The sequence below is a fragment of the Cyprinodon tularosa genome, unplaced genomic scaffold (genome assembly GCF_016077235.1).
Source record: "Cyprinodon tularosa strain WSP-4 unplaced genomic scaffold, ASM1607723v1 ctg243, whole genome shotgun sequence".
In the NCBI taxonomy this organism is placed as follows: Eukaryota; Metazoa; Chordata; class Actinopteri; order Cyprinodontiformes; family Cyprinodontidae; genus Cyprinodon; species Cyprinodon tularosa.
In genome coordinates, this window is record NW_024038903.1 from 137364 (window position 1) to 141657 (window position 4294).

General features: G+C 38.7%; 1 long non-coding RNA gene across 1 annotated transcript; it reads right to left on the bottom strand.

The window, feature by feature from the left end:
• Window positions 1-697: 697 nt before the first annotated feature.
• Window positions 698-1906, bottom strand: LOC119785218. Its single transcript, XR_005281023.1, has 3 exons — window positions 1731-1906; window positions 1027-1175; window positions 698-894 (listed from the first exon to the last, which is right to left on the bottom strand). It is a non-coding gene; the product is annotated as an uncharacterized LOC119785218 (long non-coding RNA).
• Window positions 1907-4294: the final 2388 nt, after the last annotated feature.

Here is a 4294-nt window from a genome sequence, read left to right on the forward strand (position 1 = left end):
AAAATGGGGTCAGTGGGAAGCCTACTGCTGCCACCTGGCCCTGGTTTGTCCTCATGGATGAGGTATTAGGACAGAGGCCCCCTAATGCCCCACCTGTCCTAATTGCCTCCATCCCTGAGGACACAGCAGGGCCAGGTGCTGCAGAGGCTGAGCAGCACCAGGTTGACGATGAGGAAGAGAATGAGGGAGAGAGGAGGGAAAGGAGCAAGAGAAGAAGGAGAGACGAGTTGGTGGATTTAATCAGGGAGGATATCAGATGGCAGAGGGAAGCGGGATAGGATGGACAGATTATTTCATTTATTGGAGAGGATGGTGGACAGACATTATTATTTTTGGTGTTTTTTTTTTTTAACAAGTTCAGGTTATGTGTTGCTGTTATTAAATTAAATTATTAAATTGTTTATAAAAGTTATTGTTGTCGGTGTGTTCTTAAAGTCTTTTATCTGTTTCATCACTTCTTTATAATTTAAGTAAACTTAGAACAACTTCTCAGTGACAGTTTATTTTTAGAGAAGCAAGTATTTACAATAAACTATTAAAAACATTTTTAAGTATTGAAATTAGATTTTAAAATTAACTACTACAACTATTTACAGAAGATATACAGTAAATATTACTAGAGAACATATATATATATATATATATATATATATATATATATATATATATATATATATATATATATATATATATACACAATTGTGACTGAGCAGGAGTCCCTGGTGCTGCTGGACTGGATGCGATGCCACACAGATGACCTTGGAGTCTTCTGACTGTGAGTGGGACATCATCTGGGGGGTGGGGGTGCCTCTCTCCACTGTTCACCACATCATCCATCAGGGTTTGCAGGGCTGACCCAATCGACAGCTGCCCCAATTGACGGCTGCCATGTTACTAAAAAAGTTTAAAATGACGAAGAAAATAATGACTTTACTAAAACTGTTTTCATTACCCTGAAATAACAGCTAAAATGTGACAATCTAAATGTAATGGTGGTCGGGTAGACCCTCCTCCAGGGGCAGACACCTTGGCAGACAGCTGGTCCCTCCATGGAGCACCACTGACTGCCTCCAACACGTTCTCCCCTCCTCATCCTCTGGCATGTCATCCTCTGGGGCCGTGATATCACCAGCTCCCAGGCAGATGTTGTGCATGTCAGCACATGCCGTTTTGACCTGTAGAAAAAACTAGACAAAAATATTAATTTTTATTCAGTCATCTATCTTTATTACATGATTTATTAGAAATTAAATTTTACTTAATCTAGATCCACTATTTAACTTATTTTTTCGTTTTTATATTTTTATTTTTTTCCTGTATTATGTTTATATATATATATATATATATATATATATATATATATATATATATATATATATATATATATATATATATATATATATACAGTAATTGCAAATAAAATCAGGCAGTAAGGGGATAACAATTTAGACAAAAAATGATTTATTTCTCAACAGTTTGGCTTCTCAACAAAACATTAGTAATGGTGAAAGTAGTTATTCAAGTCAGTTATTTACAGGGTTTGTACACATTTAAGTATTCAATTCAAATTACTAAAGTTACAAACAAATAAATTACAAACTTAAAAATAAATATAAAATTTGATATTTAAACATATTCATCAATCTGCTGACAAGCGTTTATTTAATAACTGGTATATTCTGATCATTAGCAGGTCCCTGTGGGTTAGAATAATAGCAGGTAGATCTTACCTCTCCACTGCGCTCTGCCAGCCTGAGAAAAATCCGTCGCAGGTTTTGCTGCCGCCGAAGCCGTCAAAGCGACTCTCCTCCTCCAATAACAAGAAAATAAAAAAAAAATTCCATATATATTTTTTTGTTTTTGTTGTTTCTTTCCGTATTTCTCGAACTGTCGGATTTTGTTTGGCGCTGTTTTTGGGGGTAAACGTGATGACGTCGTGTCGTAACCAGGAAGTGCTCCAAAGGCGTCCTGCCAAGCACGCAGCCTGCGAATTGAGACGCAGCCTGTGATTGGTTGGCCTATAGAACACCCCCCCCCCCCTTCCCCCCCCACATTTGCTCTCACATCTTCAAACACAAGTTCGTTTTGGGAGGGAGGTCCTAAGATGGCGGAGTGAGAGGTTGTGTTTTTGCAGGCTCTAAAATACAGTTATTATTTAGCCTTGATTTAACCCAAATTTTGTGCTCTAGCCCTTGCTTTTAAACGTTTTAGGTTTTTTATTCTTAGTTCAACCACTTTTTGAAACCCTTTCAGCCTTCTTACTCCTTTTTTGCAATTCATCGATGGAAGTTAGCATGTCAGACCACGACTACAATCTATCGGCTCTTCAAGAGGCTTGTGACGAAGTTATTATAGAAGAAATTGAATCAGTCGGGGCAACGTCTGATCCTTCTGTTAAAGAACAAAAGGTGAATTGGGATCACACACCTATAAAAAACAAAAACAAGAAAAAAATGAAGCTACAAGAGGCTGACGGTAAGGAGGACACAGCGAACGCCATTCTTCGTGCGATAGGAGAACTTAACACAAAGATGGACAATCAGACTGAAATTTTAAAAAGCATTGACAAACGCATAGTAGCTAATACTGTCGCCATTGAGGTTAATAAGAAAGCCATATCAGAGCTCCATGCTACAGTTAACCTTCTCAAAAAAGAAAATGCAGTGCTGAGGATTTCCTGTGAAGACCAGGCTCGTTACAAGAGACGCTGGAACCTGAGGGTGACCGGACTGCCCGAGAAAGACGACGAGGATGTACGGGAAACCATCATTGGGATTCTCACTAGGATCATTCCTGTCTCCGTGGATCGGCTGCGTGATACAGTCGACACCGTTCACAGATTGGGGAAAAAAGCTGGCGCTGGTTCGCCCAACAACCGTCCCAGAGCCGTCATCATTCAGTTCGGGATGCGAACCATGCGGGATGAGGTCTGGAGGAAGTCCAAAGATGCTAAAGTTTGTAAAGAAATGCACATTAGTTTCAAGGAGGACTTTTCTAAGGAGGACAGAATTGCCCGGGCTAAACTGTGGCCCCTGGTTCAGGAAGCCAGGAGCCGAGGCAAACGTGCATACCTGAGGGAGGGTTTTGCCCTGATCGATAATCGAAGAGTGGACCCGGACTAATTACACCGCCATGTTTCTTTACTTTCACCGGTATGGTATCTTATGTTTGTATTTGTTTAAAGGGCTATTGCACTATTCCATTTAGCTGTTATTGGCTATGTTATCTCTTTCCTGCTCATCGTTCCTGTGAGTAGTTTTTGCACAACTACTGTGTTTTTTGCATGTTATCCTTACTTTCACTTAATACTAGGGGTTTAAAAAATGTTGTCAAACGTAAGGCTATTTATCTTTATTGCAAAGAGCAAAAGGCAAACTGTTTTTTTCTGCAAGAAACTCATTCATCAAGTGAGGAAGCTAAATTCTGGAAACTTCAATGGGGGGATCAAATTTATTTTAGTCATGGTACGTCGCATTCAGCTGGGGTTGTGATTATGTTTTATAAATTCCCAGGTTCTTTGTTGGAACATATCAGTGATACAAATGGCCACTGGGTAACTGCAATAGTGGAGATTGATGGAAATAAGATCATTTTGGTGTGTGTATATGGATACAACAATAAAGCAATGAATAGTATATTTTTTACCGACCTCGGAGTGAAGATAAAACAATGGAAAATAAAATATTCCACTGATCAGGTTATCTTGGGAGGAGATTTTAATGTAGCTCCAGATGGATCCATTGATCGTCTGCCCTCTCGGGGACAACACCATATTTATGATGATATTTTTGTAAATTTAATCTCTAATACAAATTTGACAGACTGCTGGAGAATTAGAAATCCTAATATCAGACAATACTCCTGGTTCAACCCTTCGGGAAATGGCCAATGCTCCAGGCTAGACTACTGGTTAATCCCTCATAATCTGGTAAATAATATTTCAAGTTGTGAAATTTCAGCAGCTCCTTTAACAGATCATTGTTCAGTTACCTTGTTTCTCTCTCTGAATAAATCCAAACTACCTTCAAACGTAACTTGGAAGTTTAATAGTAATCTACTGAATAATAAAACCTTCTGTTCAGAAGTCCTGAAACTTATTGAAGATATTTCAGTAATGGATCTGTCGCCCTTAAATAAGTGGGAATGGTTTAAATTTAGTGTTAGGACAGCAGCAATAAAGGCAGGCAAAATTGCTTCTAAGCTGAGGAGACAGAAACATTCCCAACTTATAAGCAATATAAATTCTCTATGTTCAAAATCAGTTTTATCATCCGAAGAGCTGAGTCAGCTTGAT